The 27,667-nt window shown below is 42.5% G+C and overlaps 1 protein-coding gene across 1 annotated transcript in view; it reads right to left on the bottom strand.

Moving 5' to 3' along the window:
- The window catches only part of hmg20a (high mobility group 20A), a 53,735-nt gene extending 26,333 nt beyond the window's left edge, over positions 1-27,402 (bottom strand). Inside the window, exons 1-3 of the mRNA XM_049722606.2 lie at positions 27,257-27,402; positions 26,986-27,084; positions 15,818-15,888 (exon numbers count right to left, since the gene is read on the bottom strand). The gene's annotated coding sequence lies outside the window, so the exon portion shown is untranslated. The remainder of the gene's footprint in view (positions 1-15,817; positions 15,889-26,985; positions 27,085-27,256) is intronic.
- Positions 27,403-27,667: the final 265 nt, after the last annotated feature.

The following is a 27,667-nucleotide window of genomic DNA, read 5'->3' as shown; positions in this document are numbered from 1 at the left end:
CCAAACGGTAATGATGCGAGTGGTCATTATGGGAATGCGCTGGCTATGCCTCGCAACAACCTGAAAGCCCGCCATGAGTTTCATGGTCTCATTTTGGGGATTACAAGATGGGGTTTTTTTCTTCTTCTTCTTTTTGCACCTTTGAAAATACCAGCAGATGGCACGAGGCGGTGTTTTGACACGCTCGCTGATAGCACATCACACAATCATACGTACATGTGCAGCACATAGCGCACATGGAGAGGAAAGAAAATGGAACTGTAAATCTTTTTTTGGGATGCCAAGTTGATCATTTTGTAATTTTTATTTAAATTTAAACCCATTTTGATTACGCTTATCTAAATATCTACAGTAATGAATGAGTCAAGTATCTGTATCAAGATCGGTACTGAAAATAAAATAAAAATTATTTTACTCGCTTAGTAAATTTGTAGCTTAGACTACCGCTAACGACCACTGCAGCCTCATCGTTTTGATCGAGTACGGCCAATACCAGCCTCTATTTCTACCACATCGGTAAAGATTTTATGGCGTCGCCCATTATTTATAGTACGGAAGTAATTATAGTCTGGTAGACAATCATTTGATTAAAAACACGAGCGACACAAAAGTATCCGGGAAATACACTTAATCAATATCGCCAACTTTAACAACAGCGGCCTATTCCGATAGAAATACGATTGTGTGACGATTAGCTTGTTGACAGTGGCCGGGCATCGACCGAATTGTCTTGCAGATATCTAATAGGCCCAACAAATGACCTTTGCTGCACAAATGGCCCTGCACAGTGATATTAGACCCGAATGCGCACACACACAAACACTTACGCTCACTTGGCCAAGCCCGGAAGGAAAGTATTATTTAGCGGCAAACACGCGGGAGGGAGATTGTTTGCGCTGCGGGTGACCTTCAAGCATTGAGCGCCCGACATGTGTCAACATGTCTCAGCAACCCCGACGCGCCGCATATTCCCTTTCAATTGGCCGAGCGTGAACGAGCGAGCGTTACTCTCCTCCATCTTATCATCAGCTGCTAAGTGATGGAATATAGAGGTCGGCGCGTGCGCGGGCAAAGACGTGACATGTTTCGGAGCCGCGGGATAATAAGCGTGCGCAATCGAGGCCCCGATGTCAGCCCATTGCGATTCTCCCTCTCGGATCACGAGAGGGGATCACACGGACTTTTTTTTTTTTTTTTTCCTGGACGGCGAGGGGAGGTGAATTTAATATGGCTCTCAGAAAGCTATTTCCCACATCTAACCTCAGGCGTCCCTTTCAAGGTCAAACCACGAGAGCCGCTGCCTTCGCCTGCCGATTTCCGTCCTCCACTACGGCGGCAAATGTGACGTTTATTACGAGAATATTAGAACCCTCGCTGAGTTCCGGTGCCGTGTGGTCCATTGCTTCCTTTTGTTCGTTCGGTCTGTAGCTACGGTATTTGTTTTTCATAGCGACTGATACGTGCGACACATACACATGTACAATAAATGAAAAATAAAAAAAATAGATAAATGGGCAAATAATACATAAATAATATAAAATAAATAAATTAACAAATAAATTAATGGATGAATGAATGGATGAATATAAATAAATAACTGGATGAATAAAATAAATAAATAAATAAAATAAGTAAAAAATTTCAGGGCAATAAACGTGGATAAAATTAAAATTTTCACTTTTGCTGATGTAAAAATTGTCTCTCGCATTTTAAATATACAAGTTTACGGAACAAATTGTCACTGAAATAAAAAAAACAAAAAAACAAGCAATTTAAAAAAAAGGAGCTGTATGAACTGATTCGGAAGCTCTTTGTATTCCAAGAACGCAGCATGACGTGCTGTAAGCTCGACACATTTGCGATATGACACGTTTATTCAGTTCTATACAAGCTCCCTGAATGATGTTTTCACCTCTCACATGCACACGAGATGCATGTCATCGCACAGCCACGACATCTGTTACTTTGCGCGCCGCATCTGCTTTGCATGCCGGGAGGGCAAAAGAGCCTTTCTGTTTGCCTTGCACAGCACACTGCGGCCACCCACCACCCTCGTCTGCCTCAGCAGATAAAAAAAAAAAAAAAAAAAGAAAGAAGATACATCTCCGCAGGGTAGCCTTGGATTCTGCCGTAGCAGCACTGACCCCCGCACGCCTGCACGAGGTTTTTAATGGTTGGCGTTTTTTCATTGCAAACGTGAAAGCTAGTTAGCTAGTTAGCATACGTGCTGTCAGATCTTGTCTGACAAACCGAAACGTTTGTGAACCAAAGTCATTGTTCCTATTTAAATGAATAGAAATCAAATTAAAGTGTTCCAGACCCAGAAACAAGTTACGTTTACCGTTTTATGAGAAAGTGATAATTAAGAGCTCTCTAGTCTCTCTTTGTCCTTAACATGGATAGTAGATGTCAGCCAATTTAGAGCAAAGAAGATCACGAGAAGATACCTGATAATCAGTGAGTGACTGACTTTGTTCGGAAGAGACGAAAAATATTCACGATATCCCATGACTTGTTTGTGTGTTTATCTTGCTTCAAGCCATGTTAGCCACCTTAGCTTTTAACTTCAAGGCATCCGCATCACTGACTAGCAACTGATGATCATACAGCTCCAACACATTTCGTCATCAAAGTCGGACGTTGTGGTGGGGCAACGTGTTTGGCAGCGCACGCAGACACACACGTACACACACAAGTCCACAAACTGTGATCTCAGGGGGAAAGGTAACAACACAGCAGTCAGCTATGCCTAAAGCTAATTTAACCACTCCATTAATTCACAAGTCCCCCCCCCCCCAAGTGATTCTTGTCTGCCGAACGGCCGCATAACGGTACGTTTGCGCAAATGAATGGAATCCGCCTTAACAAATTGAATTACGCTCGATACGGATTGCCGCTGCGTCTCGTTCGTTTCTGCACTTGGATGGATGGATGGATGGATGGATGGATGGATGGATGGATGGATGGATGGATGGATGGATGGATGGATGGATGGATGGATGGATGGATGGATGGATGGATGGATGGATGGATGGATGGATGGATGGATGGATGGATGGATGGATGGATGGATGGATGGATGGATGGATGGATAATTTCCCCTTGGCGTCCCGTGTCCCATTCAGGAGAGCACCTGGGGGGGGGGCCTTCATTCATATTCATGTCTGCTTTTTGATATTCATGCTGTGAATCAACAGTGTGTTTGTTTGAAAAGCAACAGGGGGAGACTCAACATGGGGAACAACAAAGCCAAATTAGGGCAACGCAACACGAGGGTGCGGCAGATGCTATTCATGGGAAATCCATTTAGTTTGCTCAAATCGGTGACGGACTGGGAATTAAAACTAATACAGGCACAATCGCTTGGAGAAAACAACATTAGGACAATTCAAGACTGTCGGAAAACAATGTTCACCTGCCGAAAATGCAAATCCAGAAATGGACGCTCCTGTGGTGCCTTACAAGTTTGATTAGCCACAAGAAAAAAAAAATATTCTGAGGAATAAATTTCCTTTCCCTACAAAATCAGCCGCGGCAGAGAGTAATCTCTTGACTTGAGCTTAATGCTTTTCATCAAACCAGCCCTGCAAAAAAAAAAAAAATCACCGCATTGCCTACACCATTCATTAAAACACTTCAAGACATTTTTTGTACACGAAACAAGAAACATGTCACCAGACTTTCAAACCAAGAATGTGATATTGCGTAAAAATGCACAAAGCGACTGAAGACATAATACGTTGAATTTAGTCAACTGGAATCACCAAGTTAGAAGCCTGACAAAGCAACGTGACATGAGGATGTCTGTGATTCCACTCGGCGGGTGATTGATTGATGTGATGCCTCAAAGTGTATTTAATCAGAGCACTGCGACGTAATCATTAAAAAAAAAAAGGAAAGGCTTAGTGAGACAAAAAGCTCCATCAATCACAATCAGACGCCCTCCCGCTGGTCCAATTGACAAGAAGGAACTTGGAAAATTGGAAAGAGAGGAAATCACAATTTGTCTTGACCTGCCGACTGGCCGCTGATTGACTTTTCTCGGTATTTCGTTTCATAACGTGACCTTGCTGCTGATGAAAAATGTGCTTTCATGTTCGAGCGGCGGGTGGTGAGGCCAGCCATGTTCAACTTGTTCAAGCGGCAATACGCCTTGAGATACGAGTGATCCGAGATTTTTCAGCCATTTCTTTTTTTACTTGAATTTGTGATCAGATTATAATTTGCTGCATTAGTATATCGCCCACTACTGCTGAGGAGGCCTTGATGACACTTTTTTTTACAGAAAGTACAAAACTGATAGCGGCACCAAAAATCGGTACTCACCTATCCTTAATTTTCAGTCCCTGGCAAAATTGAAGGAATTCACCTGACTGTTCCAAGACTTTTAAATGGGAGTAGTTCATATCATGTCCAGGACTAAATCACAAAACAGCGAATAAAGGAATGAATAAATTTTCATGAACAAATAATATATTTATTTATAATAATTTATGTAATTAATTAAAATTATTAGTATTATTCATAATAATATAATTATTATTGATATTATCATTTAGGATTAATTATAATTTATAATTTAATGTATTTATTCATAAATAAATCTTTTTTTCTCCTTCCACCATTATTATTAATTTGTCTGCTCCATCGAGGTGCTCCAACAAGCGTTCGGCACCAGATGCTTTTTATTATGCTCCTGTTTGCGGAGCACAACTAGCTTTCGGTAGCCCTGAGCTCCCACTTATTGGCTCCTACTAGAACAACAAACCCATTACAAGTGCTCTACCAGCAACGGTGTTGCAGTCCCATGGGATCCAGTTGCATTAGGATTGTTTGAAAACGGCAAAAATAGAAAAAGTGAAAGCTCCCGTTGTTTCTTTTGTTGTTGCGTGTGCTCATTACTCAACGGTTCACGCGGCGCATGCCGACGGCGTCGTCTCCTCGATAAAAACCCAACAGGGCCGGCCGGCTGGAGCTACGCCGGTAGAGTCGGCCTCGTTCAAAACAAATGAAATGTGTCTCGGCAAAATGATCAAGGCGTGGAAAAAGAACGCCGTGTTCTCAGAATGGGATCACAGGAACGGAGCATCTGCTTTCACAAAGCCAATTGATATTGTCATCATAATTAGACAAGCATTGTTATCTCTCGGATAAAGGAGCGCTTCCACTTCCTCTAACGCTCTGATCCATCTTTCCCACAAATACAGCATACAAAAATCCATAATTAGAAATCCATTATTTTCATGTGCAGCTTTTACGTATAAGTTCAAGGAACCGTGTCTAAGTTCTCACCAAATCGGAATCACCCACAACGGCGCAACGTGCCCGCTTTAAACCGTACCTAGCTGTGCACTGATGGAAGCTCATGCTAAACAAACATAACTAAGCTGTGTGCTATTTTATGCAACCGTGTAAATGTTTTTACTTCCTTGAGTGTGTTCCGAAGGCTCCCGGTTGGCCGCGAACGGCGTTCTGCTGAGGCGACACGGCACGGGTGCACAGAAGGTGCACAACACGTAACCCCACATGTACACTGGTGACACTTTACAGCGACTCGGTGCTATTTTTAGCTTCGCTCGTTAAATATTCATCGTCGATGCGGTGTCACTGTGGCAACCGCCGTGTGACACGTTTGTGCGCTAATTGCAATTATCACTGTGTGCTTTTGTTTGTGCTAGCCGAATAGTTAAAGTTCTTTGGAAATTATTTCATTTGACAGTGCCTTGACCACCAGTTTCCGGGGAGAGTGTTCAACTCGGAAACAAAAGTTAGCCAGCCAAGCTTGTTAAGTCATGATTTCTTGTCAAATTATTTGGACAAAGGATATTTTAAGCATGCAAAACATAATGAAGTTATATTTGGATCTAGAATCAGCTTACTCTGGATACATTTGAGCCATATTTCTGAACGTTATTGCCTCTTGGGGTTTCTTAGTCTGTTTAGCAATAGAAAAAGCTAGCCAGCCAGGTTAGCTACTGTTAGCATAAAGCTCCTCTCGTAGCAAATGATTATGGTTCTGGAAATGTAAATGCAGAAGATTTTTTAAAAGTGAAAACAAATAAAAAGAATCATGAACAACTTGGATCAATGTTGATTTACCTAATTTGGGTATATATTTGTCCAGATCAGCTAGAAAAATGACATTAGCAGGTTTTCTAACGTTCAATCTGATTTTGTTTTCCATTGCTAAAATTACCGTGGTCAAAGATGGTACCTGACTTTGAAACCTTAATACTTGGTAACATGTCTGTCTCCCATGTTTAGTTTTAAAATAGCATTGAACTTTAAAATTAAATTAGCTTGTTCGTTTACAAATGTTTGCACAGCGCTGAATCGCTGAGGTTCAAAATACTAAATGTCTCAATGTCAGAAAAAAAAAAGTACATTTGGGGAAAAAGCGTTTGCTGTCATGTATTTCCCCAAACACTATTACATCAACTTAATGGCTAAAACGCTGTCACTTTATTTGCAAGGCTTTTATGAGTGTGATGACGCAGATCAAACACGAACAAAATTAGCGATACTAGAGAAAGTGCTCAGTCAAACGAAGCAAATGTGGACATGAAAAAGCTTCACGAGATCAACCATGCGTGTGAGTGACGCAGGTCCAAACTCGGAATGTCGCCTGGCGGCGGTTCCATCTTCTAACAAGCCAAGCGCAGATGTAGGTGTGCTAATCCCCAGGTTCCACAGACCTCCAATTCTGCCTCTAAAGTAGGCCATTAAAAAAATGGAGGAGGAAAGAAAAAGAAAAAAAAAAGAGGCCAACAGCTGACTTGCCCGTGGCAGGGCATCAAGCGCTCGGTGGGATTGCACTTTGGGCGGGAGCGAAGGGGAAATGGGGTGGGGGGGGGGCCTCGAGAGCAGAATTGCTCAATGCGGCAGATGATGTCTCCATTTGAAATTCTTACTCTGATTAAAAGGACAAGAGGGAGTGCTTGATGCTAGGGAAAAAAAAATTAATCCGTGCCAGGCTGCACAGTCTAATTTGAACATCGACTTTAAACCCTAACTCGAAAATACAACCTGGGCTTGAAACCCTAATTCGAATTGTAATGGAAGAACGGTAATGTGCGGAAAACAAAGCGTTCCACCTTTCACGGAATTATCACGGTGACTTGCTTCCTGGCCTGCTGGCACACAAAGCAGCTGGAAATGCAATATATAGATTTTTCAAAATAAATGCTGCACGCCACCGGTGGTGAGTATGGAGGGAGGATTATTATGATGTATTTATTATAATCTGTTACGTGTCAGGCACAGCGTGTGCGGAGTTGTGTCTTGCTTGCCTACAGTCAGGCTTTATTTTTCTTCCTTGAAATTAATGACATGTTTCGGTTTTATATTTGAATGCATTCGCCGAGCATTTAAGAGGTGGAAATAGCTATAGAGAGTCTCTAAAAACGATGAATGTACTTTCAAAATGTGTATGGTGTCTAAAATAGCACAAAAGCTCCAAATGTAAGCAAGATTTTGGTTCAAAGTGAAATTTCAAACCCTATTTAGAGCCCATCCAACCAACCGACGTACCATGACGAATACCGACGCAAGGCATCAGTATCAGTACCAATAGAGGCCTTATTTTTTGAGGTATCGGTACTTATGGAGGCTGCCGATACCAGCCACTGATACTTCAGGCAAACAAAATCTGACAAGGGTCTTTTTGAACATTTCTTTTTTTTTTTATGAATATATCAAAAGTACTAGAGGTATCGGTATGCGGTATCGGTGAGTAGTATCGGACATGGGTCTTTTTTAATTTACAATTTTTTTGTTAGTATATAAGAAAAGTACTATAGGTATTGGTATGTGGTATCGATGAGTGGTATCGGACATGGGTCTTTTTAAATTTTCTTTTTAAAAACATGTAGTATATATCAAAAGTACTAGTATGCGGTATCGGTGACTAGTATCGGTCTAAAAAAAGTGGTATTGGCGATCCCTAGTCAAAAGTGAACTAATATGGTCTGTCGTGTTTTATAACGAAACACATTGTCTGCAGTTGCTATATGACGCTTTTTAAGTAATAAAAAAAAGCAATTATTTCTATTATTATTAATGAATACCTAAGTGTGACGGTGGCCTTTTGTCCTTGCTTCTTTTTTTTGTGATTGTTCCTGGAATGTGAAAGGAGGTTATCTCTGAAGAAGCAGAGCGCCTCTTTCTCTCTCCGGTACACCTGGGACGGATGGATGGAGGGGGGGAACAAAAATAAAAAGAACAAGCACCGGGCCGATAAGCAAAAATGCGTAGTTTTAAAATGGCCCCCGTCATAACACAACAGCAAGGACGCAGAAAAGCTCCCCAAAGTCGCATTTAAGAAGTCGAGTATCATTGACCAAAATGTAATTATCTTTATCGTCGAGGGGAGATTCTATTTCCTTTAATCCTCGGTTACGTGATCATTTAAAAGTCTCAACAAGCCAGTCGTGCGTGTGCGCACGTGTGCGCGCGTGTGATTCTAAAACACCACGGCGCATCTAGGAATGTTTAATCTTCTTTTGGATTTATTGAGCAGAAAATTGAGCTGCGGTGATATTCCAGTGTGGGAACATTTATTAAAAAACAGGCCATATATGAGTGGAATTTAATATTGGCTGGTTTTAATGTTGCTCCTTCATAAATGTTTATGACATGAAGAGCAGATCACTTTATTGCAAGTCTCCAGTCTCATATTCGGAATATTTTGGTTATTGTAGGAGGTCGAAATATTAGGGACAGCTCATTTTCATGCCTTGCCGTCAGAGTTTTGTAACCCTTTAACATATTTGTGCTTCTCTTCCGTGCAAATATTAGCATTTCAGTCAAAATAACAAAATAATTCCTCGTCTTTATTAAAATGGGTAGGAAGTGTTTCTAATATTTTGAAGCTTATAAAAAAATAGGTTAAAATAGTATGAAATCATTTTAGTGTTAATTATTATTATGTAATTTTGAATTTTAATATACTCATTTTTATTTTCACTTTTCTTTTATTTCTTTTATTTTTTGTTTTGGCAGTTTGGTCCTCCATAGTCAATTTTTTTATATTATATTTATATCAATTTTTATTTTCACTTTTCTTTTACTGCAATTTTTTATATTTATATACATTTTTATTTTCACTTTTATTTATTTTGTTTCGGCAGTTTTGCTCCTCCATAGTACACCACTGCAATTTTTTATATTAAATTATTGTTCATTTTTATTTTCACTTTTCTTTTACTGCAATTTTTTATATTATAGTTATATACATTTTTATTTTCACTTTTATTTATTTTGTTTCCGCAGTTTTGCTCCTCCATAGTAAACCACTGCAATCGACAACAGATATTTTTAAAGTATTCTAACTCGGGTTAAAAGTTTGGCATGCGCAGGAGGTTCTCTTTACTAACAACAAACCAAAACAAACAATGAAAACTATTCAAGCACATTCACCCAACTGGACAAATGACAAGATCGTGTGCTCGGGTCGCGTATCCAATGCTACAAAGCAGTGTCGTTAGCTTACGCAAGCACCGCGCAGTCCACCTCCCACACGCAACATTGACAAACGATGTCACGCTGTTGTACGAGCGGCCTCGGCCGGCTGCGTTTTTCAGCTGGCGTGTTGTTGTGGCAGCCGCTGACCCGTGCGACATTGTTTCGCCCGCCAACGGGAGCCATAATGAACACGCCACGGCCGCATCACGCGTCACTTAAAGTACGAGGGCGAGCTCGTAATGAAACGAGCTGTCACCTTGATGCTAATGTTTACTCTCCGTTCAGTCTGCGGAAAAAAGGGACATGCCGTGTGTTTTCAACCAGAAAAAGAAAAAGTTATGACAACATCCACCTGACACTGACATTTTGTAAATCCCTTAAAAAAGCTTATGCATATCGGTACGGTTACATGGCAGACGCATTTCAGAGGATTTTTTTTCTCTCTCCAAAAAACACGTCAAAAGGAAAAAATGACTCACGATAAGGGCTGAGACGTTGAAGGTCGTCAATATAACGCAGTACCCACTTTGTTGTGCAAACTTTGTCCGTAGATGACATTTTATTTTCTACATCAAACTCTCTTGTATCCCCATTTTAAGATAATTTAAGATTAAATTTGCTCAAATATAGTTAAATATCTTTATATTATGAACAGCATGAGGAATATTGCCTTAATATATTGGACTGGAGACCCAAACGCTGTACCGTCATTTTTTTCCTGTCCCACTTAGATATTCACTGCCGAAAATGTTTCGAAACAATACGTGTCCGTAAAATCAATGCATTTATCTTACAAGCAGAATTGTGAGTGTCAGATGCGCGGGCCAAAACACCGAAACGCGTTCGCATATCTACACGAGCAAGCCAACTTGGGCTGAATTTTAAGCGCATCCCATTCAGATGATGTATGACATCCGACCGGGCGTATCCGTCTCATATTTCACGCAACGCGCACGTGAAGGTAGAAAAAAAAAACCCGACTCCCTTATCGGCGTTGTCATTCGCAGCGGAGGCGCCGATAAACAGCGTGCACCTAAAAGGATAAACACGGCGTCAGTTCGACAGACAGCGGCAGAATGAGCTTAAACGTAATCGTGTCATTTGCATTTAAAGAGCTCATTGTGACGCTAACGTCGAGCGGCGTCCCACAAAAGCCTGACGACCTTTCGAGGTGAGCTTGTCGGCGGCGAATAAAGCCAACCGCCACCATGACGTGACGCGCTTGACGAACGTCAAAAAAAATGCGACGTCGCGCAAACGTTCTCGTGTCGTATCGGAAGTCCGTGCGGGCGTTATCGGCGACGCTGCTGAGCACGGTCGATCATAACTGACAAAAGGGCGAGAGGTGACGACGGCCCAGACACATGCCAATCAAAGTACTGACACTCAGATTGACAATGTATGTGTCCAAGACTGAAGGCGACACACAATTCCAAATTTAGGACCTCACGTATATACAATTTTCGAGTTTAATATAGTAGCTAATGTAGCTATTCGCTAATATAGCTATAGTATATAGTATAGTATATAGTTTAATATAGCTAGCTAGCTAATATAGCTAGCGAATATAGCTAGCTAGCTAATATAGCTAGATAGCTAATATAGCTAGATAGCTAGCTAGATAGATAGATAGATAGATAGATAGATAGATAGATAGATAGATAGATAGATAGATAGATAGATAGATAGATAGATAGATAGATAGATAGATAGATAGATAGATAGATAGATAAAACAAAAGTCTAAACAAATTTAAAGTATCAAAACAATAAAAACGCAAGGAAAGCAAAATCGCAAGCATGACTTGACAAACATGACCACTGACAGCAACACAGAAACAATGAACTGACATGAAAACTAAGCTGAGGGAGCTGATTGGACGATAAAGAAAAGTATGACCGGTCCTGAATACTGAGCACAAGAAAACAAGACCTGAAAGAAAATGAAATACAAAGACAGGTCACGACAATGAAGTCCTCAATAAATCGGACATCTTTAACTCAAACACAACGGGCGAACCAATAAATTTGGTAATTTCTAATTTCGAGTCTTCCATAAATGTCATGGAAATTCCATAGCATTGCTCTTCTGACCTGAAACGGTTGAAGAGCCTACTGCAAGAGCACTGATAAAAACCATCCAAATCCAAAGTCGTTTTACGGAGAGCTCGGTTCATGCAAAATCAAAACGCTCAAGTGACGCGCAACGGCAATTGGCGCATTTTTAGCCACCTTCAAAGCGGCAACATCCAAAGCGTTGGCATCGGAACACAAGCCGCTTGAGGATATGTTTGTAAAAAAATCCCACTGCATACAGATCCTACGGATGGTGGCGAGAATATTCCGAACGTGGACTTGATTCAACAGCTCCGGGGCGAGCGCATGTTAAAATGTGTGTAATGAAAACAAAAGGCAAGACGGGCAAATGCGGCCGCGGCGGAAAAGCGTAAACATGAGAGACGATCTGCGCCACAGGTCGTGGCGTTAATGAGTCAAACCGCACTCTGTGAGCTTTGCAGCTGCTGCTACTGGCAAATTGCATCGCTGATAATAATACATAGTCAAGTTCTTGCAAATCGAATATGCGCCGTATCATTTGCATACTGTGGCCGCAATATCTTCGTCTTAGGAACCTTCTAGAACTGGGATTGATTCCACACGTTATTTTGCTTCCATGACTAGCTGGTGTGCACCGTTCACTACCAATGACATCTATGGACGTCAAATATTCATTTTAGCCAGGCCGCCAGTCGATGAGTTAAGCACGTTCACTTTGCTCGGGCAATTTGGTCGCATATGCCCGAAGTCCGAGAAACGCCGGATGGGAGGAAGCAACATTAGGCTTTGGTCATAATGTTTCCAGATGATGGCGCACAGCTGCAAGCGGCAAGCATGCAAGGTTATCACGACCACAATGAGATCATCAGAAAAGCACTGAGGCGCCATTTGCACTGCTGCTCTTGGAGCCCATTTGGTGGCCGCATCCATAATGACATCACATTCACTCTGCTTACTGAAGACAAACTCGTGAAAAGTTTTCAAAGAAGCTAACTAGCGGAATGGGATGACGGTGCTTTAAAAGTTTTTCAAGCGATGCTAGTTAGCTAGTTGTGAACAATTCTTCAAAAATAGACTTCAAGATGTTAATGCCACTCCCACTTGACCGTCAAACTAAAGTAAGTTTACGCTGAAAACGATAAACTGTAATCTTTTTGCTACTTTCTGAAAAGTGAACCTCCTCTTGGATAAAAACAAACGCCGGTGGAAGTACTATCAGCTTTCTAAAGATTGTTGGGTATTTTTTTTTTAGGATTTTCATGCCCTCAAACTGTTTAAACAGCGCCGATTCATTGTGGTTCTCTGAATTGTGCGAGGAATATTTTTTTTAGCGGCGCTTGAGGGGTTTGGTAGGCGATGAGAAATTAATTTAAGAAGTATTTTCTGAATACAATGTTGAATCTTACTTGGCGTATATATTGTTTTATTGTTTCAACGTAGTGCGGCATATGCTAGCAAGCTAAAGGCTATCTGTTAGCTGTAATCCATCTAAACCAAGCGAGGCCTCGCAGCTTTTGTCTTTTCCTCACGGCTCAGCGGCCCCTCGCCTCGTTCGCTCCACATCACACGCCCAAATGAAAGATTTAGCCGAGGATTTTTTTTTTTTTTTCCGTTTCAACCGTTGCGTCATTTTGATATGTGTCACGGACCACTGTGTTTAATTGGGAGAGGGCTCGGCGCAAATATAAAGCCCGCAAATAGAAACGGTTTGACAGGCAAACAGGCAGTCCCATGAGTGGAGAGCAAGAAAAATAAATCATTTCACAGCTTCTGCTTTGTGTGTTTTCATATGACGGCTCGTTAATATGCGGCTTTATGACATTATGGTGTAATTATCAACTGCCACATGATGACATCATTGGATTGTTTATGCGCTCGTGGGTGGGAGTATTTGATTGTACCACTTGTTATATATATACTAACAAAATATGAAACAATAAAATCATGAGCCGAGAGAGAATCTCTGAGAATCTATTTTTAGAACAGACTGGTACACGCTGGCACTTCCGTGTGTACCTGCTCACCCCTCCCCTCTCTGCTCACACAGACAGGTAATTCAATTTAGGTGGTTCATTTATTAAAACCTTGAGTTTTAAAGCCATGGAAAACCATCAAATGGTAATAAGCCAATGCCTCGTACAAACAATCATTTCAGGAAATGAGACATCATCATCGTTATCTTTGGTAAAGTATCATTGCTATTAACTACGGAGAAAATGGATTGACCAGCTGTATTATTTCCCAAGCTTTTCCTTCAAGTGTCGCATCAATGGGGTCCGTCACAGTTCTATCAACCCACTCGTACATCAACATCTGCTAAAATCCATTCTGAAGGTCGAAACACAGGTTGGCTCAAGCCACGATGCAGCAATTTTGAATTGATTACAAATGTCCCCCGGAGACGGCCGAGCACCGATATGATTTATCGCGTTCAATCAGAACCCGAAAACAAAACACAATCTGTATCCAAAAATTACAAGCCCTCAATGGCCCGTCAGGAAGTTTGACACCCCCAAAAATAGAAAAATGCTCACGACAAATGCTCATTTGTGATGATCGCAAACGTTTTCATCTGCGGCGGTGCCCTTGCCCATGTTAACTGCCGCTAAATGTTTCTGGAGATGATGAATTCCAACGTTAATTACTGCTGACCATCAGAGCCGCTCTCTTGCAACCTGCTGCAATCTCTTGCAATCTCGCTCAATCTTGGGGGGGGGGGGGGGGGGGGGGAGTAAATGGTTCATACTGGATGAAGGTAGTAGCCAAAAACGGCTAAAAAAAAAAAAACACTCAAAAATGTTGCTTTGGATTAGCCATGTCTAATGAAATGCATAATATATTCGAAACATATTAGAGCATGATCCCATCAGGAAAAAAAATTGAGTCTCAGCTGAGCCTATTTTTTTACTCTGTTGCTAACCAAAACAGCAGCGATTCAACTAGAGCCGTGCGTCTTGTTAAAACAAACCCAACAGTACAACAAGTACGTTCGGTACCTGTTGATTTTATTTGCAAGGCGATGCCCCGATTAATCGATGGAATAATCTGATTCCAATCTCAACTAGCATTTCGCTAATATTCTACGGCGACTTGACGAGTGGAAGATGATAGGTCTGCACCAAAGAGCGCCGGAGCCAATAGCTACTTTTGGCACAGCTGAGCGTGGAATTCATTTGCCTTCATTTGTGGCCGCCTGTCAGCGTTTTGCGCCTAAGTCAATTAGCCGCGGCCCACCGTGTCCCGACATTGGCGAGATGAAGGCAGCGCTTGTGAATTGGACTCAAAGGGGATAAGAGCAAATGAGCAAATCATCACCTCAGCCTTTGTTGGTGGACGAGTTGCGATTTAATAGACACCCCTCCCTAATCAGGTTGGAACCCCAACTGGAACTTTTTGAGTTGATAACCGCCATCTGGAGGCAATTGTAGCGATTGTACCCGTGACCGACACGCTGCAGGTTCAACTCGGCTGTCGTCAAGAAGATTCAGCCAAAAATGTCGGCGTATAAAGCGACGAGCTCCAACACGAGGATTGTCGATTTTACTTTTAAATGCGTGCGTGTGGTGAGTAGGTAATCGCTGCTTTGTCTTCCTGCTCTGTGTTATTTTTAAACCTTTGTTGACAACTCTGAATTATTTAATGTGCTATATCAATCGTAAATCCCAATTTGAGGCTGTTTTTTTGTGTGTGTGTTTGCATAAAACATATTTTGCTTGCAATGCTGCTTTGAGTGGGCATTCATTTGCATCCTTCACCGCAGCCTCAATGTTAACAGCATACTAGTGTTATGAATTTAAAGTGATAAGCAGATGCACGGTGAAACGGTGCCTGGCATGGGCGCCGCTTACGTGCGATCGCGAGTAAGCGTCACTTTTTGTTCTGACGCAGGTGGCGCATGTGCGATTTGACAGCTTGTGGAACGCTGCAAGACTGACGGTGCAGACTTGAGTCAGTTCAATAGCAAACATATTTAAATAGCTTCACATTTTAAGATCAATTAAAAAAAATATATCTATATCTATATATCCATTTTCCTATATATATATATACACATATATATATATAAAATATATTAAAGCAATAAAAAATATATAAATATATATAAATACATAAACATATATAAATATATATATATATATATATATATATATATATATATATTATAGCAATTAAAAAATACATATAAACATATATAAACAAATAAATAAATATAAAGTATAAATATATATATAAAAACATGAATATATATATATATATATATCAATAAAAATGTACTTGTCAGCGTGAGGTTGACTCACCGCATGTGCAATGGTCCCCGTTGGAGTCGAAAGAGCCGCGTTCGAACAGCACCGCCTCTGGACGGGAAGCACTGCAAGACAATTGCCCATTAACGTTATTTCAAGTTTTAAGTATAGGATTAGAAGCTGACTTTGTTGCATGTACTTGGCGTCAAGTTGATTAACAGCAATAACAAGCACAACAAACGGGATTGTCAGATGTCATAGTAAAGTTAATTACTGCCAACTAGCAGGCCCACATATTTTTTTTTGTTTTTTTCCCCCAGATCGGTGTTAGACGATGCAGCTGGTGGTTAAATGGCCCGTGCAACTTATTAGAGTGGAAGCAACTATTTGGGAATTGTTCAAATACACCTTCAGGATATTTTGTGGACCTCCGTTTTATATCAGTCATTCCCCCAAATTCATTTTACGTGCTGGGAAAACAGACAGACCTTTTTCAGCGCTTCTTACAATTCTTCCTTCACTTCTGCCAAGATTTGACAGAGGATGATGGATGATATCAGAGCCCGCTTCTTTTGGACTTTCCCTCCCCATTGATCGTTTGAAACGGGCGGAGACGAGACTAGAATTTGGAAAACGGGTGAAACAAAGTCCACCTGTCCGTGGAGTTTTACTCACCGGGGCGAAATATTCACACCGAGATGCTGAATGTGCCTTGTTGCTTGCAGATTAGCACGTTAGCGGTAGCCAAACACGACCGGAACCCAAATCACAAATTGGCGTAATTAATTTCTATGGACCAAATCCCCCTGGCGTGTAAACATATATTTAGTCCTTCATCTCAGCAGGCTGATTAAAAATAGCAGGCCTTATTGTTCAATCGGCCGCTATCAGTCGTGACACCGAGCGCCGTGATCGTGTTGGCGTTAATTCCGGCATCGCAGCGGGATGCGCGATTACTACCCGGGACGATTGTGCCGAGCGGCAAAGGTTGCCGTGACGCTGGGGTGGTGCGATAAAGGCAAATAATGATAAAGGGGAGGGGTAAAAAGGGATGAGGGAGGGGAAGCAGGCTCAGCAAGGGTCATTACCGCCCCATCCCGATAAATCTCCAAATCATTATGGATGATCCCATTGACTTTTCCCCAGTGTGATACATTAACAACGTGGTAATGATGTCGCTCTGGCGGCGGCGGCGACGTCGGTTCCACGCCAAGGCGAGCGTCGGCCGGACAGATTAGGGACTTTTAAGTACTCCTCCCGGTGAGCGCTGCCACGGCCAAGGGGAGCAGCTGGGAGAGGCCGCAGATGGCCGCCGGCCCTCGACTCCATTCAAAGATGCATCCTGGGGAAAGCCAATGTGTAAGTTTGCATGGGAAAGTACGACGTGCTCAAGACCGCATTTTAAGTCCCGATTACAGACAGGCCGGCAGTCGTAAGACGCCTCGGAGGAATATTATTACTTCTCATTGATTGGAGAACAGACACTACGTTGCGTTCCATTAGGAGGGAATCATGTCAATACCAAGCACCGTTGGATGGGCTGCTCGAGGCTGGATTTACACCACGTAGTTCAAGAGACAATTGCGATGTGCTTCCTCCTCCTACTTTTTTTATATAACAAAAAATCCACAATAACAAAATTCCAACATCGGCGCGTCGGTGCCCAACAAGTCGACCGTAGAAGTTGCAGACGTTCTTGTTTGCACACACCAATACTCCGTAAACAGATGACGTTTGTGCACAAGCAGATTGCCGGCCGGTGTAAATCTGCCTTCGAGATAAAGGAGGATTGCGAACACGCTCGCTTGCTTGGGAGGCGTGAATCCAACGTGGATTACAGACTTAGTCACACGACGCGAGGTGGAATATTTAACCGCGTATCGGTACGCGGCGTAACGCGGTGGGAGACTTGTAACCTTTTGATTCCCAACGTGTTCGCATCAGCCTTAATCCATTCCAAAATAAGAAGAAGAAAAAAAAATCCCCCGTCACATCGCGACAGCATTGTGCCCCAGTGAGCAAGTCAGCAGGCGGACCCCCCGCATTTCAGCGACACACTCCACTAGCAAACTTCCCTCGAGGCCTTTTTGATGTGTCAGCCGCTGCTCGGAAGAGGAGGAGGAGGCGAGGAGCCTTGTACAGCGCCACAGATATGATCAAACGTATCAGGAGACAATGTGAGAGGAGAGCAGTGCCTCCACATGTCAAGAGGCGGCGAAGAGAAAGGTCAGTGGATTGAACTTCGGGCTGAGTGTCAAGTCAGCCTGGGGACTTTTTCCACCCTGGAGGCGCACATTGTGGCATACTGACACAGTGGAACTTGGCAGATCAATCACAGCCTGAAGTGATGAAGGCCTTGCATCGCAAAAAAAAGGATAGTCATAGGTTATAGACACACTCTGGATCCCGATTTTTATGAGGATATGTTCCAGATTCCGTCACGCCAATTCTCAGTGTGTTTTTGTAGCACTCACTTTTGTCGAATCAAACTCCGCTAGCTTAATGCTAATGTGAAACGCCATATACTGGCTAACGCAAATTAGCATTTACGTTGTGGTGATTACAAACCTTACGAAAAAATGCTATTTTAACCCAAATGGAGCTAAAAAGATGGCAACAAGCTAAAACTAGCACAACAACAAAATTAGCTTAAAAGCATGTGATCATAGCAGGGGTGCGAAAACTAAAATGAGGCCATGACTGGATTCTGACTCCTATTCAAAAACTGCTGGTACAGTTAATTAAATTTGACCCTGGAACACATTTAGTTTTTTCATTTTTAATAAAACCCCATACTTGACTCACAGCTTGGCATATGAATTCACTCGACTGTAAACGGATACTTAGTGCGAGGTGGGGGTCGTGAGTAAGACTGCTTGGAGGTCACGTTGACATCTACTCCTCTCCAGTTTTTGTGTTATCCACAATGTACAAAAAGGAACTGGGTCCCGGCTTCAAGATGGATGGCAAGTGATCCATCTTGACTGAAGGTGAAGCCTCATAAAGTAGAAGCAAACAAAGTCACACTGCGACGGTATTTTTAGACAATGCATTTTGGAGTCAAATAAATATAAATAACTGGGGCACAGCAAAGGAGGAAGCAACAAAGGAATAAAAAAGGTGAGTCAGAGCTGCTGGACTATTTTGTATTTGTAACAAAGCCGCTTTGAATGATTTTTTGGGTTTCAGTCAGGGGGGGGTGAGAAAATGATGGTCATCTCACGCCTCGCGTTGAAAGCAAATTCTCCGCGCCGCGATGAGTTTATTGATTCAATGCGCTCTTAAAAAGAACAGCGGTCACGCCAAGGTTTTCACGACAAGGAAATTGAGACGCGTTTGACTTGTCGGCTCCGAGTGGCTTCTCCTCTTAAAGAGGAGGCAGCCATGCTGAAAGCCGGCCGCCGACTGACGGATGTGTCAAAGCGTCCGAAAAGTCGAGTTTTTCGACAGGGACTGTTGTGTCGGTGGACCGTGAAGGCTGTCGATTCAATGTCTGCCAGATTTTCTCGAATGCTGATAATGATGTCACGTTTATTTTTTATTTTTTGGTGTAGCTCTGCCAGTCTCCTGTTGTTACTCTGGCAATTGAGCATCGGCTAGCGTGAAACATCCGTCCGTCCGTCAGTAGTCGGGCTAGCGGGCCGTTGTTTAAAGCGTACTTTCGTCATCGCTAAATAATACAAATAAAAAAAAATTATAAGAAATAAAAATTGTAATGGGATGGCTACTAGGAAAGTAGTCAATTCTATTTTTACAGGTTGATAAATTTAACACAAGCAGTAGCCACAATCAAAATACATATTCTTTATCCTCTGCGAAGAGCGATTAATATTAGGATTCTATTTTATTTTTATATTATAGTTTGGAGTCCTGCTGTGGACATAAATGTAAAACCACAAGCTAGTTGTCGGCGGGATGCTAATTAGCTTGCTGGCTACTGCCGAGGTGCCCTTGAGCAAGGAATCAAGGCTCGAGTGGTGCAGAACTCTCACACATACGCTGTGCAACAAAATATGCGTTGGCGAGCCAGTTGAATTTTCCCTCCCGGAACGATAATGAGTATAATAAAATCCAGATTAAATTCAAACACGTCCCTGCAGAAGCCTTTTGATTTGACACTGGCGATAAGAAATGAAGATGAAATAGTATTTGCGGATCACTGATGACGTTTGTGCCATTTGCACCATCAGCAGAAAGGCGTAGTCCAAGTAAATATACGATGTTATCGATTGCTCACTCATTTGCATTTTAGTCGATTAAGCGGCAAAACTGTGGGGGAGGCCAAGTTCAGCAGATTTTTTTTTTTTTATAGAGCCGTCAACACGTCAGTCATCACTCTCGCGCCAATCTATAAAATGACAAAAATCAGATGCTGATAAAACCATCACTATTCTATCGTTCTATTTCCATTAGTTTGAAGGAACGCGTGAAATGTGACTGGCAAGCGCCATTTAGACAAAACTAGAGCCGCGCCAACTCGCGGACTGCCACGATATAGTGAGAAGTGGACTAAACCTTCCTTTCTGATGCCGATGATAATTCGTCAATGTGTCAGACTGTCGCACTGTTGTGCCACCCACTGACGAGGAGGACTTAATGATTTTCTTTGTCTTAAGTATCGATGCCTGGTATCGGCAGCCTCTACGATACCGACAAAATAAGCCGGTTATTGGGCCGATACCAGCGCTTGCCCGTGCTCACAGAGGCCTCTCACCCCCATTCTCGCGATTATCTTTGGCGTCATTTGCATGCAGCGTGCAGCTCTGTCACGACAGCTTGACAGATGCACCGCAAGTGACACAATACTCTGCACTGAGAGGCTTAATGGAAGCTCAGCCGTCAGCCATCACGCAAGATGCCACCCAGAGCACCTTCAAAAATTGATGAAGTCCAAAATGAGAAGGTTAATGTCAGAAAGCCCAATCTGAGTCCCCCCCCCTGCCGGAATTCATTTGTTCATTGGGTGGAGTGGGCGGGGCTGATCATCATATAACGATTGCCTCTCAATCGGCGAGTGACGTGACATCACGTACAATGGGTGAAAGAAAAGTCTAACTGCAGCAAATTCATAAATGCAAGCTTTTGACACTCACCCACGTTGTGAAGCTCCATTTGTATTCACCAGCACAATTGCGCTTCCTCAAGATGGCCAATTAATGAAGCTGTCACTCGGTCATGGAAGGCAACCACGGAGGAGCTCGTGACCTCTCAACCACTTGATAAAATGATTGCCTATGTGAATATTAATTTGGGGTTTTCTGGATTTGATGGACCGTAAGGACGAAAGTTGGCTAGAAGAGGATATTTCATGAATGTGGAAAGGATGCGGGTCGATCGGAGCGGAAGTCAGCCGGTGAGTAGCAGCTGTTGACGGAAGTCGGCACATCCTGAGTCGTGCGTCCTTCCGACAAGGCTTCGAGTCTTCATTCACACTCGCATCAACAAGCGACTCTTTGTTGACATCTGCACTCGCCTTGTTTACAAAAAAACAAAGACGCTTTTGATGGAGGGCGCAGTGGCTCGATAAGGCGGGGGCTCGTTCGGCAGGGAGATCGAGCGTCGCCAAAAAGCCAGCAAAAAAAAAAAAACGAGACTTTGATGAATTATTTCAGCGTTTCAGCTCCGCATCAAGGCTACGGGTTTTTTTGTTGCTCGCGTGAGCAAACGCTTCAAAATGAAGTTTGACTCCACGCAGTTGCAAATAGGGCGACTACTTTTGCGGTCGTCGTCGATAACAGTGGCTCGATTCGACCGGCGGGTTGAAGATGAGGTTAGGGTGGGTGAAGCAGAGTTCAGCCATTTTCACAATCGCTAATATGGCAAACTAATTGAGATTATTTATGGTGCGGCTGGTGGCTTTTACATCATTTATTAATATTTTATACATTCTTTTATTTTATTTTTTTTAGTTATTGTTTATTTTATTATTATTTATAGACGATAAGGTCTATTTTATGCAGAGTTCAAAGCGTTCACTGACATGAGCACAAAAAAAAAAAAAACGGCATTGCACAGAATTTGAATGGAATCCGCCAAAAATGAGATTTATTGGAAACAAACCTCCTCCTTGGTACAAGTATTTAATTTTAATGTCCATTTTTATTCATACTGTGGGAGTTCAGCGAGATGCAGACAATAAAACCTCTTGTTCAGATTCTTTCTATCAGAGTTAATAAAAGGCTGTTTGTTATGTAGCATTAGAGGCTGTAAGAATATGTATTACCATATTTACGGGGGAGTAAAAGTGGAGTTAAAAATCAAGCGAAAAGAGAATAAAATGTGTCATGTACATATTGTAAGGTCATCTGTGAATCAGATCTGCGAGAGGGAGGGCTGCGCCACTGTGAGAGCGATCACAGTCGACTTCGATCAACGCCAATCAAAGAAGCTCCTCCCCTTCCCTTTAAACGTGACATGCTCGAGAATCCTGACCTGGCAGAATCACACAAGCGCCGCAAAGAGCAAGAGATTGCTTGAGTGACACACAAACAAAATCTGGCCACAGTGGCTTGGCGACCGGATATGGATGAGAAGATAAAATAGGGTCTCCTATGCCTGGGTACACAGGCCAGGCGGGCACCTCTGCTCCAGGACCTGACCAAGCGGAAATTTCCACTCCGATGCGTGCATATATGTGTGCGTGTTGGAGATTCGAGCAATAACTGGTTGTCAAAGGAGCCTTATTGTTTTCCTGAGTTGTGGCCCAGCGTTAACCATAGAAGAAGATGGATGTGCAGCATTGATTGACTTCTCTTAAGGTGATCTTGAATAAAAATAAATTATAAAAATGAGTGATCTCGCAGCAGATGTGTCAGGGAGCATGTGATGTATATTTGTCCTCCGGGGATGTGACCTCTAAAGTGCCTCTCTCGCTAATCGCCGTGCTAGCATCCCACGGAATGCTTTTTATTAGACTTATTTAATTCTTGGGAATCCAGAAAGAAAAAAAAAAAGAAAAAGAAAGTTATAATTTAAGATAAATGTTAGCGGCAAAGAGCCAGAAGCTTTGTGGATAAAACTGACCAATCCGAGAGGAGTGTCAGGTCAGGTGACTGCTGAAAGGCACGTTTTGAGATACAAGCAAGGTTGTGGAACAAATTCTACTCATATCTCAAGGCACCATTCTATTTTTCTTGGACATGGCCATATTTTTTTATTCTTGCTTACGACAGTATTAACGCCATTATTTGTGCTTAATTTTATATTTATATTTAAAGCAGTCAGTAAATTTGTGCACGGTGCCCCCTGCTTTATCAAATCGTAATTAAGAAGTTAATTGCTTATCAAAGTTGTCTTACTCGTTTAGCATGCAGATTGCGAGGCCAGTTTTCAATCTCATAAAATAAATGCTTGTTTGGTGCTCCACACGCGTCTAACAAATGTTGACTTTTTTTTTTCTCCACCGATAAATCCAACAAGGGCTTTAGCAAAGAGCTGCATACAATGTTGTGTTAGTTAGGGTTGCAAATGTGGAAAAAGGAACAACTTTATGAGTGTTGTCACAAAAAAATCTTGGCAATGAAATATGAAACCATAAAAAAAATATTCACATCAGAGGAGCAGAAAGGACGCTACCTTTATTTTTTTTCCTCCCATCAGAAACAAGTGTTGATGTTTTTTTTTTGTAGTGCTTGGTATTTTGTTTTTCTATTTCCGTGTATAGCCTCTCCCCGAGTGGAGGCAACTGCACAAAGATGAATCGATCAACTTTCTTTTGATAGCTTGGAGTGGGATGCCGGAGGGGAACGTCCCGCAGTGTATCGCGCGACCTCGCCCCCGTCGGCCCGCTCGCATTCCACAAGCTGCTCCGAAAGCCATTTGAAGTGTTTTAACACGCTTAGTGTGAATGGCCTCCTCGGGCTCTCGCGCTCTATTTGGCTGATGAAATGGCTCATCCCCTCTGTTGAACATCTCGCTATTCTGTGTTTGAGGAGCGTTACACAAACACAACAACAAGGTGCTTCAGCCTCGAGCGCAATTGAAAGCGTTTCTCCGTCTTCAAATGTTCGCTGGTCGAACTTCCATTCAAGCTTTTTTCCATGAAAAGCAAAATAGATACTGCTGGAAAATGTGCACATAAATTAAAAAAAAAATTGGTTTGACCAGACTTTACAAAATCAGACCGAATGAATCTGTCGCGAAGGTTCTCCAAAATTATGCATAAAAACTTTAAGCTAGCTCAGTGCTAGCATAGCTAACAATGAACTTGTCCTTCTCCCTGTCCTCTCACTATTTTATTTCCACGCTGATACAGACCTCAAACTTCCATTGCCCCCTTCGGCTCGAGCCCTGCTTCACACACACTTCCTGCCATGTGATTGAAGAGCCTCATAAAGCAACACACACACGCACACACCCCTCTGTGCTTGGGAATGAGTCGGCCATCTCTGCAGGAGAGTGGCGGGCGTAACTCACTTTACAATATCAAATAATCACCGCTTGTGATTCTTGTCTCCTGGCTGACTTGCGGGGGAGTGAAGGAAAGAGGGGAGGGCGAGGGGGGAGGGGTCATCATTTTATGACTTTTAAAAGCATAGGTGAGCCGCGAGCAAGGAGGGGAGAGTCGTCTGAGACGACAGAGTCCCGGGGGGACCCCGAAGTGAAGCCTCGCCTTGCGGGTGGCGGCGCCGTAATGAGTGTTATCAAGCAAGCGCCAGAAGACAGGTAATGGCGGCGCGATTTACGAGGAGCCTTGCGGGATGACCCTAAACGGAAGCGGCCGTAGCTCAGCGCAGACAGCGCTAAGGCTAAGGGAAGACATAGATGGCAGCATTGTGATTAAATAGACTGCTGATTTTATGGCCGCTGGCACCAACAAGCTAGTCAGTGTTTATCAGGGCGGGTGTAAATTTGAAAAAAAATCGCAACGCTGATGACTCTTCTCAAGGTGGGCTCCGACGCTGCCACATATAATAGCTTTCCTTTTTTTTTTTAAGACAACACAACTGCGGGCAGGTCGGTAGTAGCATGCACCACTGAAAGATTTACAGCTGATTCAAAATCAAAGTCAATACACGCATACTGAAAATGTTTCTAGAATAATTTACGTTTTAATCAACACATAACTCCTTCATGAAGCATCTTGGTGTGTCATTTCGCAATCAGTAGCTCGCACCTACTTTATGCTAGCAATCAGTTAGCTAAGTATGCTAGCTGAGAACGGATCAGTAGCATTTCAATAGGAAATACTGATTCAATTATTTTGATTATTTTACAAATTAAATGTGTAAGTCAAGATACCACAGTACATACAAAAGTGAATTCCGTCTTCATGTGGACTTTCCTTCACTAGTCAAGCCGGCAGCAAAAACAAACACAATATTTGCTCGGACCGTGCCAATGTCCACACGCATGCATTTGTGCAGATAACACTCATGACGAGGTCTACTTGAACAAATCCGATGTTCTCAAACATCAGCTGAGTGACACGGCACTCGCGATGGGAGAGCCACTTAATAACGAGTGCTTCCTAAAATTCCAATCGGTGCTTCAAAAAAGACATCGTATGCATTTTTTTTCCACAATTCCAAGAAATTCACTCACCATCTCGGCAATAGAAGTCCATTTCCCATAATGTTTACCATATTAAGAAAATATTGAATTGAAAATGAAGTCGCTTTCACTTCAGTCATGATAACTATTCTGTCAGTGAGAACCATTTGCATCGTAGAAGCTAGTAGTTAGCTAGCAGTTAGCTAGTAGCTAAAAGTTTGCGTCCGCCGTTCGTGTTGGGCATTTCTGAAAGTTCACGTGCCAGTTCGAGGCCGAGCCGCTATCGTTGACAAGGTGCCGCCGCCACTTTTTAAAATTTTTAAAAATTAAATTTTTTAATTACTGCCGAGATTGCGCACACGCGCAGTTAGCCGTAACACACCTGCAATCCCTAATCGGTGCTCAAGCTCTGACATGTCAGTCAAAAATGATCCATGTAAAGAGAGGTTTCGACCCGGCTCATGTTTTCATTGAATCTCATTAGATTGCAACACATCCATCCGATAGCATTTGACCTTTGCACTTCCCGGACCCATTTCTTGGATTGTGTGGTATTTTTTAATGCGCGTTTAAAATTCCAGCATACTCCCGGCCGTCAACGTGAGAACCTCCAGTGAGAGCAAGATTCATGACACGGGCTGATCCCGCATCCATCATCCATCGAGCGGAAGAGGACGGCCACAGAAAAAATAGCAGCAGCACCGGCGTGGATCATTTTGGGGGCACTTTGTCATTGTCATATTGCGGCGTCCGACCACAGGTTGAGTTGCGGTATGGACCAAGCAAACAGGCAGGCCCTGTCTGACTTACAATGATTTCTACCAGCTTTCAAGTGAACTTTCACGATAAATCTAAAATGCACTAACCGATCCATTTTTAGGTTCATCCTGGAATTTCAAATAGTCTTGCGATTGGTGGATGACTAGCAGATTTCGGAAAAAAGAATAATCAGCTGGAAAGAAACCAAATAATCTGAATTATAAATTCGATTTTTTTATTTTAATTCACATTATTGACATACTGGGGAATGGAGAGTGTGGATATTTTTGGGGGGGTGGTCTCACTGAAGTGCATTTCGGCCATATTGACTAACATGGAGAAAAAAAAAATCAAATAAAGCCTGAGAGAGATAACTTGACAGGTGCGACATCAGCGAGCGCAGCCAATTTGTGATTTCAAAGCGGGTGCAACCTTGTCAAGCGGCTTTCTGCTTCACGCTCCTAAAGTTTGCACTCACAGTAGGGGCGGATAAAAAAAAAAAAAAAAAATCCGGCCTTTTGATGCGCTCCTGCAAGTTTCCCATACCGGAAACATTGCGCTCTCGTCTGCCAGTCAGCTGATGCCTGGCGGTGGCCTCGCCTGTTGTGCGGGATCAGAGGCGCTCTCATCAGGTGGGAGGTAGTTTCCCAGCTTCTCTTTCCCGAACTCTGCTCTGAACTTGCCTGACAGCTCGCACGATTTTTGTCGCCGGCTCCACGAAGCGAGACGGATGAGGGATGAGAAGGTCGGACGGTGCGAGCTCTGATGTCGTTGGGCCGTGGTTGATTAACGTACGCTCGAGTGCAGTTAAAAGTCGATGGCGGGCAAAAAGCCTCATTTGGAGGAGGGATGATATTTTGAATTTGGCTTCATCGCAACATCCTGTGTTTTCCAGAGCAACTTTTTCAAAACACGGGTTGTACTCATCAACCTAAGGGAAAGTTTTTCAATTTTAAATGAAAAGAACTTACATTAACCTCCAGGATCCCTCGCCGTATGTAGCTAGTCCCGGTCGGTACTGATGTTTATAAATATTTAATCTTCTCATAACTGAACAGACACCGTGAGAACTAAAAAAAAAATGAAATGAAACAAATTAATATTTGACTTTACAGAACTTTCACATACACAACACCTCGTGACTTCACAAACACGTTACAAGCACACATTGACACAGCACAATAGACGTTACAATTAACAACTTAAGTCGACAACACAAAAGTAATTCTTTAAAACAGTTACCGTGTGCGCCGTTAACCATTTATAGCCAAAATGAAGTTTCGTCGTTCAATCGCCCCTGTCGCCGTCCATTTTGCTCGTCACTCTCGCTCCTCTACTTCCGTGTTCCGCGCGCGCAATGTAATCTCCCGTACGTCACATCCGGTTATGAAATTAGCGAAGAAAACAGCTAAATAAATAATGACAAATTAGAGAGAAAACAGACAAACTAAATTATTATGAACTATGAAATATATAAATTATGAAAATGTATGCAGTCATTTACACTAGCAGCACCCCAGTGTATATTTTTTTTTTTTATTGGTACTCTGTCATAGCAGCTAGCTAGCGCTTAGCGGCTAAGCTACCCAGGGAAAATTGGGTTTTTAACATTGCTTTTTAAGGGCTAGTTCTCTTTCCATTTTGAGTCACCAG

The sequence above is a fragment of the Syngnathus scovelli genome, chromosome 6, assembly GCF_024217435.2.
Source record: "Syngnathus scovelli strain Florida chromosome 6, RoL_Ssco_1.2, whole genome shotgun sequence".
In the NCBI taxonomy this organism is placed as follows: Eukaryota; Metazoa; Chordata; class Actinopteri; order Syngnathiformes; family Syngnathidae; genus Syngnathus; species Syngnathus scovelli.
Note: the sequence above shows the minus strand (reverse complement) of the source record. Positions and strands in the feature narration are given on the sequence as shown.